Source organism: Rhinolophus ferrumequinum, chromosome 5 (genome assembly GCF_004115265.2).
Source record: "Rhinolophus ferrumequinum isolate MPI-CBG mRhiFer1 chromosome 5, mRhiFer1_v1.p, whole genome shotgun sequence".
Taxonomy (NCBI): Eukaryota; Metazoa; Chordata; class Mammalia; order Chiroptera; family Rhinolophidae; genus Rhinolophus; species Rhinolophus ferrumequinum.
Genome location: NC_046288.1, coordinates 59,192,024 through 59,205,982, shown reverse-complemented (window position 1 = coordinate 59,205,982; position 13,959 = coordinate 59,192,024).

Here is a 13,959-nt window from a genome sequence, read left to right as displayed (position 1 = left end):
TCTGTATGCTGGTACCTGATACTTGAGCAAAACAAGTGTCGGGTGCGGGCATAACATTTTCTTGAATGCCAGTTGTGACAGACCAATTACGAACATCCTCGAGCCATATAGCAGAACCCATAGCTGAGGAGGCCAGTGAAGCACACCTGCACAGAGCATCGGAGAATACTCACAAGCCTGTTGAGTTATCGAGTTACTTTCCTCATCAGACACCTTGAAAATTCAGGGCTCACAGAAGGGAACAAATAATCCGCAGTCTTCCCTTCATTCTGAACTACACTTTAAAAAAAAAAAAAATGTTCTGGCATTTTTTTTTTTAAAACAAGTTCTGGCATTAAAGAGACAATGGGAGCACACCATGTGTGGGCTCTGGGCAGGCAAAATTCTTGTGATCAGATGCCCTCCACTGGAAATCCAAACCCAAAACTACATTGTAGTAAACTTCTGAAGCATCTGGTTAAATTAAAGAAACATCTCATCAATCAAGGTCAAGCCATATTTGCAACCCATTTAAGGCCAGGATTGAGGGGTCCTGACTCACCCTGGTTTGTAAACGCTATTATTTTCCTAATGCTTGACAGCACTTGAGACTTTTTCTCCCAGTGGACAGAAATCAAGACCGCTTCAGAAGTAGCCTGGTAGCGCTGCCGAGGTCTGCCTGTCTGGGCATGTTCAGGCAGGAGGTTGCTTGCGGCCACGTTGAAAAACACTGGAAGATTCAGCCTCTTGGGGGCCCCACGGCCTATGTTCAGACAGAATTCCATCCATATAAGCCTCACAGAGCAAACCACAGCAATGTTAGAATTGTTATTTTCAAGTGCTTACTTCATGACATTAAAAGAAATATTTTTTTCTGGTATATTAAAATTAAAAATAAAATCATAACTTTTGACTTAAAACCAAACTATGTTTCTGGTTTCTTTTATCTCTTCTGCTGGGTAGTTCAAAGAGGGGTATCCAGGGCACTGAGGACCACTCAGAAAGGCCGTTCCACACGTGACACCAATGTGCTCGAGGAACTTAAGCATCCTTAAAAGTCCTCAGTTCTTGCAAAGCCCAACTATGCTGTCATCCCCACACTACTGCTCACAATCCCACAGGGGTCTGGCCCTTCGATGGTGTCTCATGGTGTAACATTTTACAATTTATTTGTTTTCCAGATCTACAAGCTCACCACAGCCGTCAGTGGGGCTTAAGTTGAATCCTCGTTTTACAAATGAGGAAATTTTGGTCATTTAATCAAATGTCACAGAAGTAGAAGGAATGAATTTGATATAATCTTCACTTCAATTTCGTTGTATCTATTCAAATCTTTTGAAATGAAGTAGGGTATAAATGAATAAAATTCTAGTATTGGGCAGCGATGTAGGACGCAATTTGCCATGTCATTGAACAAAGTGTTTCAGGCCAAATCTATGTTGGGGAAGATATTTAGGAAGCACAGCAGTTCCAAAGAAGCACAGCAGTTTCTTCCAAAGAAGCACAGGAAGTTACTCAGACACCCGACAGCTGTCAGCAAGTGTCCCCTCTACTCCCTGCTCAGAAAAGTTGGTCTTCAGCTTCTGGTGGTATTACATGTTCCATTGGATATTATTTCGGTTGAATGGCTTATGGCATTCTTTGTGGCTTTCGGGCATCTCTACACTGTGTACCACAGCAATGTTATATTTATATTTCAATTTAAATATGTTGTACATGTATATTTAAAACCAAGAATCTGTTATTTGCGGAGCTTTTCCACAGCCGACAATGATGAACATGCCTCTTTGCACATCATCGCAGACTAAATTAAGACGGAACTTTCTATTCCTTTCTAATCTATCTAATGTATGTATTTTCAGACCCCCAGGGTGAAAACCATGTGCTACACTCTAGATGATTTTATACGCAGCTTCCTTTTCTATCCACTACACTAATTCCTTTCAAAATGAGGAAAGAGAATACCCCATACTGCACACAGTAAGTTAAAGTATTTTTAACTTAAGTAAATAGATAAATACTAGCAGAAGTAAACCTTAGGGGATATTTGTGGTTTTGATGGTGGTCTCAGAAACCCAACAGACATGTCTACACCATCATGCAGCTTCCGATAGAAACACGGTCTCATACAGTGCAAGCTTCAGAAATGAATAAAGCAGGCATTAAAACATACAAGCATTTTATATCACTGTGCAGGTAAGAAAAATGCTGTACTTAACGTATCTTCAAGACCAAGAACTATAACAAGCTTCCTAGGATTGAAAAAAAAAAGGGATCAGAATACCAGTATTTCAGCAACATGATCACTCTTGGCTGTTGTTTTTTTTAAGATGAATGAAATTAATTGGAGCCACAGTGAGGGTCCTAAATCAATGATCAGGACAGTTCAAATACCTGAAAGGGCTCCACACTGGTTGGTCTGTAGCTGACTAATCTCCAACACTGGTAGGGTCTCAGTTATTGCCAAACTCTTATTCTGAGAGGCAATGTTGATCGCAAGGATTTCCATGGGTATCCCCACTTCACCCCACAAAACTGGACAGGATTGCGCATGCGCTCTCTGCCTAGGTCCGTGACGTCCTGCAATATCATATCCCTAAAAAGGACTGCAGGAAAGACGAGAAGCTCTGGAGCAGGAGATCGGATCCTACTGATTTAAAAGAGACCGTTACTTAATTCACTATCCCATTTTACACTGTAACCTTGTACATTGTCTTCTGCTTTTCGTTGCTCTTGGCATGCATCATAGTTGAAGGAAGTAACCATTGGCATTTCACCTTATTTGTATCGTGTTTCCCCGAAAATAAGACCTACCCCGAAAATAAGCCCTCGTTAAGATCATCAGCCAGAGAGACGCATTTAGTACGTTATGACGATGTTCCAGAAGAAGATGACATGACTGTATTTGAATAAATGTAGATTGTTGTCCATGAAAAAATAAGTCATCTCCTGAAAATACCCCCTAATGCGTCTTTTGGAGCAAAAATTAATATGAGACCCGGTCTTATTTTCGGGGAAATGCATTATAGAATATGCATTTATACAGAAAAGATCATACACATACGCACTATGAAAACCACGTTGCAGCCTAAGGGTTAAACGTGCGTGACAGCCCCTTCCTGACACACTCCCCTGCGATCTCACCACTGGACTGTATCTTTGGTATTTTCAGACCCCCAGGGTGAAAACCATGTGCTATACTCTAGAGGGTTTTATACACAGCTTCCTTTTCTATCCACTACACTAATTCCTTTCATACCAGAGGGAAAAACTGCCCCCTGGGTGTTTCTCTATGTTTTATTTATGAAAACTCCAGTGGATGTTTCTTAAGGCAGCCAATATCTCTCCAGAGGAGAAGGCAAACTGTGTTTGCTATTCCTGCATCCTCCATGGCTCATAGTTCTATGTGAGCTACTACAGAATACCAGAGCACATTTGCAAATGAGCACTTTGTCTTCAAATTAAAAGCATGTCTAATTTCAACTTAGTTTTAGAAAAATCAAATCAGTACAACACAAAAAAAACCTGAGTCTCCAAATTGACTTAGGCCTCCATGCCAACTCGTTTGTTCATTTACATGTAACCTGAATTTCCCTCGGATCCACCAGCTGCAGAGGCAAATTGGGGTTGCTGTGCAGCTCTCAGGGATGCCGGACCTTAGACTTGCTGCTCCTTAGACTTGCTCATCTAAGTCTGGCAATTGCCAAGGGGAGTCTCACAGCCTCTATCCGGCATTTCTACTATGTGGTCACGGCCACCACACCTCCTCCTCTCCCCTTCTTCCCATCATCTCTACCAGGCCCAGCTGCTACTGCCTCTCTCCACTGGGTCCTGAAATCTCTATGCATCGCCAGGTTCAGCAGTTCTCAGACAGTGTTCACCACCCCTCAGAAAGGCAGAGCACCCTCTGCTCTGCGGTGGGGCAGAACGGCTCTTTTTCCTTGGTTAAGATATTCTGTGTGAGAAAGCTGGCTCCCTTATCTTTTCAGGAACCAGACATGCATTCACGGGGCCAGAAGACTGATTGGAGAACAGCCATCACACTGCATGAGAATGTCTCTTCCCTCCCTGGCTGAGGGCAAAGCTTGCTCCTGAGGGGAGCTCACTGGACCTAGTTTCTTTTAATTAGGGCAAAGATAAAGTTCTTTCTGCTATTATTGTTGTGATTTGTTTTTTCTTTGCTGTTTTTGGTATTCATACATGATTGGCCAAGATCCTTGAGAAGCAGAAAAATCTTTCATCTGAGCATTCAGTACTTGGGCCCAGATATTATTCTAACCTGTCCTAAGAGATCATTTTTTACCACAAGTCTACTTCTAGCTTGAATATTGTAATAAAAAGAATTCTTAAGGATATAAATAGAAGAGAATCTCTGCTCCTTATAGCTTAAATATCAGTTTTTCAGCATAATGAAATTCAAAGTTGTCAGGGCTATTAATCCAACACAAACATTTGAATTTAAAATAGAATGCCTTTCTTTATCATGGTTTTGATGGGCCAGTCTGTCAAGAACATGTGTGTCTTATTATGAGGCTTTCAAGTAAAAGAAGCTGAACTCCAGAAGCATAGCCAACTCCCAAGTGATTATTATATTTAAAATGCCGTAAAACGCTGGGAGTTTACACATAAACTTCTAAGTGAGTTAAATATGCAATTGTCATTCAGAAGTAGTGAATTAAATATCAGTCATTAGAATCATCATTAAACATAGATCTGTTCCCTTACCTTTAAACTCACAAATAAACCTTTAATTTGTATGTCTGTAATGAGGTTATGTGAAGAAAACTATAGGTAGTGCCTGCGCTGAGGAAGCACATATGCTTGTCTGTCCATTTTCACTAGAGTAGCTACGTTTTGAGGCTGTAGGTTATGTATTTTTGCTTTAATTGTGGGAATTGTCTAAACTTTATTTAATTTACGTATAATTGCACTACAAAGGGCTCTCTTTATCTAGAATTTTGGTGCACTTTACACTTCTGTATTAATCTGCAATTATGTTATAACAACTGCATTTCAATTGTAAAAGCATGTTTCTTTCAAAATTGCAGTTCCAGCCATGGATTCACCTAGTGTCCAGCTCTGGGACCGGAATAAAGCCAGTATCCCCAACAAAGAGAGTGTTAGTGTCTGCTTAACTCTCCTTTTTCCTTTTATTACATAGAGGTTGTTTGTGAAGAAAAATCCTTATTACATCCAAAAAGCTATTTTAACTCTTATTAAAATGCCCTTCATTTACATATATATGTGTATTTCAAAAATCAATTTGAAGTTTTTCTATATTTTGAACAGATCCTCAGAACTTAATTCGTAAGTAATTTTATTGTGCTTAACCACTGATTCAAGATGAGGATTTTTAAACATACATAAAAGTAGAAAGAATAGTGTAATGAGCTCCTGTATTCCCAGCACCGACATTTTTAACATTTATTACCATTTTGCCACATTTATCATATTTGTCTTAAAGTAAATCCCAGGTATTATGACATTTCACTCTTAAATATTTCAAGAAACATTGCTAAAAAAAAAATGGCATTTTCTTACATAACTACAATATTGATCTTATGACACTCAGCAAAATTAGCAATCATTTCTTATTATCATCTAATATCCTGACCATTTTTCACATTTCCCTGGTTATCACCAAAATGTCTTACTACAGAGAGCTCCTCCTCCTTTTTTTCCATGCTGAGTGATTTAATGAAGAAACAGAGTCAATGTCCTATGATATGTCCCATGTTCTGGAGTTTTCTGATTGTTAGTTTGTGGTATCATTTAACTTATTTCTCTTTCCCTGATATTGCCTATAAATGAGGAGTCAGATCTTAAAGTTTGATTAGATTCAAGCTTTAGATTTTTGACAAGAATATTTTAGGTGGTATTGTGTATTTGTATTGCTTCTCAAAGGAGGCACACAATGCCTCGAGGCGTTTTTTAGGGAGTCTAATATTGACCAGGTGGCTCAAATAGCAATCTGCCACCTACCCCATTATAATGTGGACTTCCCCTATTATACTGTAGGCTACTACTTTGAGATCTTTCAAATATCCAGGTCTCTATAAATCTTTCACCTAATCCTTTTGCCATCCATTTGATAATGGTTGCTTGAATCATTTATTTCACTGGGAGATGGAAAAATTGAGATTTATAATTCTGTTATTTTTGGCACATTAATTAAAATGCTTAATTAAAACGTATTCTTCATTAACTGAGACAATTCAGGCATCCTAAAATACAATTTATATACTAAACTACATAGGAAAGGTAGGACAAAACCTTAATTTTTTCCTTATATGGCAATTTTCAGAGTATCAGTTTGGTGCACTGGCCACCTCCAATGGTGATAAATGAGTTTTGAGATTTTTTTTCCTTTCTCTCTTCTTTTTCTCATTATCTTTATGAACTCATGGGCTTTTACATACTCAATATGTTTCAACAAATTGTAGTCATTATTATTATTATTTTTGGCTGTTCAAATTGTCCCATCTTTGGGCAGTGGGAGCCCTTTACAATGGCTTTACAATGTCTTCCTGGCATGTCCTCAAAAGGTCTTTGATAGCTTCCTTTCCTTTTGGCACAAGAGGATGTCCCAAGCTTACCTTGTGCTTTTTTAACCCTGACCAAGAATCAGCTATCCAAAGACTCAGAGTTTCTCTTAATGGGGGAAATTACCAATTATTTTCTATCTTAAAATACTTATATTTCAAAATTAATCTTAATTTAACTACATCGTCAGGTTGATAATCAGGTTGTTTCAAAGACTAAACACCCACTTATGTGCTGCTCACAAAAGACATTTTAATTATAATCACCAGGCACACACAAGATTATCAAAGCACTTTGGGCATTTTCTCACTGGTTCTGTAATACTCCCATTAAATTGGTACAAGACAGTTTTATCCCCATCTAACAAGGTGAGCTGAATAGAAAAGCAGAAATTTAATTGTTCAGAATATTAGATGCATGTAAACCTTAAGGCGTCTCACTAATAACAAAAAGCTGGTCAAAGCTTTAAAGAAATTGTACAAAACAGTCCAAAATGTATTATGCAAGTGATACTAACTAGCAGTTATTCAATTAAAGTTGAGTTAAGTAATTTAAAAGAAGTGTTTTGTTCATCATTTAAAAAATTTATTCCACATAAAAATAGGTAAGCATTGACCAGGGATGTAATATCCTGGCTAGAGCAAACATTCATTTATTTATTCAGGCAATCAGTATTTATGTGCCTAGAAATACGAGACGCTAACATTTAGTCCTTATAGCTGTGATGTTTTAAATTAATTTCTACAGATAGGACACTTTTTCTGTGGCTTTAAATCAATCACAATTGAACTATTCCACAACTGTCAAAGGTAGGATTACTGTATCATGATATATTCAAAAGACTTAGACATATGAAGAAGAAATTGGCCTAATTTCCCAAGATATCAAGTCCCCTGAGGTCCTCGGCACTTGGCAATCGATAGTCCCTTGTTTTTCACTGTGGTTTCGGTTGGGTTTTCAAGCAATAAATCTGTTTTATTCTCATTTTGGTTGCCAACTTGTCATTATCACCATCCCAGACAGCCCCAGCCACCTCATTGTCAGGCATCTTTTGTACCAAAGAGTAAATCTGAGCCAAACGTATTCTTCCCCAGAGGAATCGCTATGACTGAATGGTCCAGGAGACTTTCAATAGGGGAATTTTTTCCATTGGATTTTGCCTCTTTGTCAACAAACACCTTGTCACTAGAGCTGTTACTTTCACTGTTACTTTTCAAGTGTTGCCTGACAGCTTGCTTCTTCAATTTACAGGGCACCATTGTGGAAAGAGCCCTGTTATAGGAAGTGAACATTCCATCTCCCTCTAAGCCTCTTTCTGAACTATCGCATGTGATCTTGCATGAGTCACTGACCTTCAGTGACCCTCAGTTTGCTCATCTCCAGATGACCTTTGAAGGTCATAATGACTCCAACTTTTTTCTCAACTAAGGTTACATATGTCTCTCCAAAATCTTTCTGTAAATCCCCACTGGCAAAGGAAAACACGCTCAAGGTCAGATCCAGGCTACTTTCTTCATTTGCATCACTGTGCTTTGGTTCTTTTCAGCTGGTACAAACTCAATCAATAAAATTAAGTAGAGACTTTAGGAAAACTGACTGAAAAAACACCAATTGGGGAGTTAGAAACCACCATCAACAACTTGACTTTTTCAAAATAGATAGGCAGCCAAATAAAATTGAGTGAATTCATCAGAAATCATCTAAGTCCTTAACGTTTTTGCAGGGATACTGCCTTGCTTCAAAGTAACTTAAATGGAATAAGCCTACAGATTCCATGTCCTGATTATGGTTGTAACCTTGGAGGTTCTGTAGCAAAATAGCAAAGAGCGTGTGCTCTAGAGTCAAACTATGCAGGTTTAAACCTTACTCAATCACTAATTAGCTGTGAAAGTATGGGCAAGTTACTTAACCTTTCTTTGCCTCAATTTCCTGATCTATGAAATGTGGGTAGTAGTACCTTCCTCGTAAATAAATACAATAAAGTTCTTAGATAGTGCATGGTACATCCATTGACCTCAATAAACATTAGCTAATATGCATCAAACCAAGCCACCATTCCTGACCAAAAAAGAAAATTTTTATTTCTTTCAACATATCACGATCACCCTTCATCACCCAACTCCAAAAGCTCACACGTCACTACATTTTTTTATAGATCACACAACACCCATGGGGACAGTTAAATTTTCAAGGCAGTCCAATGGAGAACCCGTGACTTCCAAATATTTCTAGAACACTTTCTTCAGGTTAGTACCTATCCAGTTGCAAATCAGTCAAACCCACATTGGATCATTATTGCTCTCCTGAGAACTGCTCGAAATTTCTGTCTCCTGGCAAGGGAAGCAATCCACGTCTTCGGCATTTTTTTTCTCCTTAAAGGTCATATCTATTTGTGGTCTTAAAAATGTATATGAATACTGTAATGTGTAAGTCTTTCCCTTTTAACAAGATACTTCAGCCCACAACTCCAACACCACAGACCTTAGCAGCTTTCACTTCCACTATTCATAACCAATGACTTGAACAAAGATCAAGCACTTCCTGTCCCCACGATTGCTACAATAGTTATATTTTTATAAGTGGGTTTCACTAAATGCAAAATCCCCCCAAATTCCTTCACGTATGCTGAATGTGGGAAGAAAATTAGAGTCACCTTCAGAAAAGTACTTTTCTTTTTTTTTCTTTTTTGCTGTGAGGACTAGAGCTTGAAACTATAAGAACATGCCTGAGGCTTATTTGCTTGTAAATTATAAATAGATTCACATTTATAGTTCAATAAATCACTCTGGAAGTTTCCCCAGCAGCTTTCAGGAAAACAGTTTTCTCAGGTGCTTACGTGAAATGATTGAGGCAAAATGGATTTTTCTACACTAAATGTTAATTCTGGTTCACATATTAAAGCATGTATTTTTGTGAGGATATAATGTGATACTATATTCCTCTTAGCTAGTTGTAACCAGGAGACAGTGGATTAATTCACCAATTTGGAAAACTTTGCCTGGATTACAGCTGACCGAAAAAAAAAAAGGCGGGGGGGGGTAGGAGGTATTCTTACCTCAGAAGCTACCAGATATTCTTAGGAAAGTAGTTTGTGGGCTGATGTGTTAGGAGGCCTTGTGGTGAATGAGAAGAGACAATTATTACAATAAACCTTTTTATTTACACTCTATTTAATAAATTCACTGGCATGCCCCTTCAAATTAAAAGGCTTTTCCACTTAGACACAGTTTAACATTAAGAAAAACATAACCTTTTGTAGAAGGAATAAAATAGCATCAGTTGAACACCAATCGTTACAGTTGTAGAACTACAAACCGTTTTTCAGCAATGTTATCCATCATGACAATGATAATGATGGTGGCAGCAGAAGAAGTTGATGGTGCCCCATTCTGTTTACCACTTGGAAGCACAGCAGCTGCTGTATGTGTTGGCTGTGTTAAAAAATGATTCAAGAAGACAATGTAGATGATACAGGCAAACTGTATTTAACTCATCACGAAGTGGAGAGTCTCCATTCAGAGAACTGCAAAATGGGGCAGAAGGCAGGTAGCTTCCATAGGATAGAGAATAACGAACAAGAAAAAGAGAAAGTATCTGATTGGCTGGGGCCACATCGTCAACTTTGTTTTGGTTGAGAAGGAATGAGAAGAAAGTAAGTATAAAATCCACAGTTGGTTTGGTGTTTGGGGTTTGGCTGACTGGAGAGACTGTGTTTCTGGTCAAGGGGGGGTTTTAAAAGGACATGAAAGTTACTTAAATTGCAGTTTGCGTAAGTGGCATCCTGGACAGGAGCAGTTCCATCTTGGGTCTCGAAGTTTATTTCAACAGCTGATAACAACACAATGGAGAATTGCCCACTCTTTATGTGAGTATGTATTGGGAGGTGGAGGAGGGGGCCGATTATGCAGCCTCTGATCAATAAGTGACTGACATTGCTACAAAAGACTGACTCCCACCCCCTGGTGGGGCCATTCTGCAGCACATTTCCTGGCCCCAATCTCCCACAAGGGAAAGCTAATCTCTAACTTACACCACCCCCTTGCTTAGTTTTTCCTCCCTGCCCTAACCTTGCTTCTCTCACTCCTCTTCTCCAGAGAGCACTCTCCCAATAAATAACCTGAACAAGAAACTCCACATCAGTCTTTTTCTAGCAAATCTAACCTAAAAGAGTTGGTATTGCATGTGGTCCCAGGAAGCAATGCTGAAGGTGGGACCCTACATCACTAGCCTCCTGGTTGCATTTAGTTAGTCACATCATTGGTGGGAGGTGGAGTGCTACTAGCTCCTGGTGTGGTGATTGCTAAAACCTTTACCTGTGGAGAACTGGAATGGGAAACAAGTGGAAGAGGTGCATTAACTGGTGCGATGAGATAGGCATTTAGAAGGTCTCTGGGAGATAGTAAGCGTAAGAACTGGAGGATTTAATAAAAAGAGAAAATGACTGGAAGACCTATTAATCAACAATTTAAAGCAAAGCATGCAAGAAAAACAAGAAAACTCTTCGGCAGTTTTACAGTGACCATCTTCTGCAGCTGGAAGACTTAATTGTAAGAATGACAGAGATGAGAAAAGGTTGACTTCCCAGCAATGTCAAAGTCTGGGCCTCGATGGGAAAGGAGTGGGACCCTGAGGATTGGGATGCAGATATCTGGGTAGATGCTCTTGAGAACCTTGAATTCCTGAGGGTCTGCAGTGGAGGCCCACCCCCCATTTGTCACACGGGGTGTCATGCGGGGTTTCAGCTCCTGCTCCCCACACAAGAACACAGGATATGGTGAGGCCAAAAAGGAACACCCACAGAGCCATACGTAGGGGAGTCACACCACTATAGTCTCACTGGAGGCTGGATTCACACCACGTGTGACCTGCTGTCCACTTTTCTGCCAACCAACCGTCTCTCTGACTTCCCTCGACTCTCCTCTACTCCCCAACGCAGCCGTGGCAGTTACATTAGTGGCCAGTGGCTCAATGGTTACAGCTGACGGCCAACTAGCCACAACTGACGGCCATCTACTACCCGAGCCAGCACCCCTCCACGTGAGGCCGAGAGCCTGGAAACTGCTCTCTGGGGCTCTGTCCCCACACCATTGTTGCAAGGTAGAGCACCTTCCCTCTCCCCACCCTTACCTGAAGAAGGTTTACCTCACTCAGGAGCCTCACTAGGCAATGCTTGCCCTTCTCATAATCTGCCACCCACATCCTCTCCTGGCCATTGCACCCATGATCACACCCATATCTCAGCATAACCCAAATGAGGAACTGCTGGGTGTACGGAAGATAAAGGGATTGTCTTCCCAAGCAGCCATAGGACCAGGCTAATGTGGATCAGCAGGAGCTGGGGAAGATGGGGGCAGGGGGAGGAGGCAGAGAGAGAGGAGTGGAGCAGATCAGGAAAGAGAGATGGGGTGCATAACGTGACTGACATGATAGAAAGGATTTCTTCTGGGTTTCCATTGCTATTTGCTGTTAATCTGTGGGATTTATCGCTTATTCCTGGGATTGCAAACTGCTTGGTCAGCATAACTTTGCTTATGTATATTTGTTAACTTTGAATGCTTTTCTGCAGACCCCACCACTCCCCCGCTCTATTATATGTAGTTGCTTTAGTTACTTCCCTGGCCCTTGAACATACTTGTTAGCTATCCTGCTCTTCTCTCTGCCCCTTTGCTTTCAAGCATCAATTAAAATTCTTTTTATTGCTTTTTGAAACTTCTGAAATGACTTCTTGACTTTTATCCCTGTTTCTGTACCCATTTAAATTTGTGTTTGTCTTTTTGTATTTAAATTGTATCGTAGCTTAACTTATTCCTTCTTACCAAAACTTCTAATCCTCCCAATTGCCTTCTATAACTTTTATACTATATTATCTCCTGTTTATGTGTGAACTTAGTTATTTGTCACATATATACTTACCAAATGATATATATAATAAACATGGAATTTTTCAGATAACTTCCCACTAAAATCTTTATGTATTATTAATGCTTGATTGATTGATTACATGCTATTTATTTATCAGGTACCTTGCATTATTTCATAATCCTTACAACAACCCTATAAAGTAGTTAATATTATAATCTCCATTTTACAGATAAGAGAAAATGAGAGGAAGAGGTTAAACAACATATTCAGTTCATACATCTAGTGATTGGAAAAACTGGACATGAACTTAATTAATGAGTCCAGAGCTCATGCTCTTAACTACCACTTTGTTCTAAAATTCCAGTTACTACCTTGTAAGTATTGTTGGCTAATTCTAGAATAAACTCTTAAATCTCACAGTCAGGTATAGCCTTAATGAAGATTGGAAAGACAACTGTTTCACAAAATGGTTTGACAGCTTTTGTTTGCTGTTTTCCAAAACATGCAAATAGAAGAGGAGGAAAAGAAAATACTTCTAAAACAAAGAAAAGCCCATCTCCTTTAAACTCTCTGTCCTTGTTGACCTACTGTTTAATTCTTTTGTCTCTCAAATTCCTCTGCATCACTTTTATTTATAGTGATTAACACTACAAAATACAATGAAAAGAATCTCATGTACGTACATCTAAAATGAGGTAAGTGCCAATCATAAGAATGTTTGCAGTTTTTTATTAAACCTGTCAGTATTGTGGCAATGCCATCCTTTAGATAAGGCCCAACCTCCAATACATGACCGAGAAAGTCTCACCTGATCCAGCTCCAGCCTGCATTTCCAGTCACACAGATACAGGAGAGCCCCCTCACTATAAGAATTTTAATTCTCCTTTTCCCCAGTTTCTTAGCTCCCTAGTCCCTAGTCTTAATCATATTTTAAATCACTTGCTTGGTCTTAAACTGGGTATCGCTCCTAGCCTGGATCATGGAGTGTCTCTCACCCCCTGCTTCAGATAACTACTCAGAAGCCTGTGACTTAAGCTTGTTGATTGTAATCATTTGTAGCCAAGAATTCTCTCCAGGCCATCCTGGACCCAACTCCTGGGTAAAGAATGCCACCTGAGATGAAGCTAAATGGACTTTGACTCATGCTCCTGGAGCCAGCGCTTTTAATCTATTAACCAAAATCTATCGCTCCTCATCTAGGGGCCATTGGGATACAAATGATGCCCCAGCAAGGCTTCCAATACACCCTGACCAAGGAGGGCAATGCAGTCTTCCAGGCAGATCCCGAGACCCCAACCTCTCATCTCAGATCAGACAAGGCAAGAGTTCCGTGGATCCCTGCTGGGCAGGGATAACAGCAGGAAGCAGATAAAGAGGAGACCTCCTGTCCCTCAGCTTCCCATAGAGATTTATGGGGATCACGCCTCTCAGGGGAAAATGAGGCAGGCAGTGTAATGCAGGGACTCAGCTCCCTCTCCCCGCACAAGAACGCAGGATGTGGTGAGGTCAAAAAGGAACAACAACGGAGCCATAGATAGGAGCGTCATACCACTATATACTCGATGGCAAGTCGAG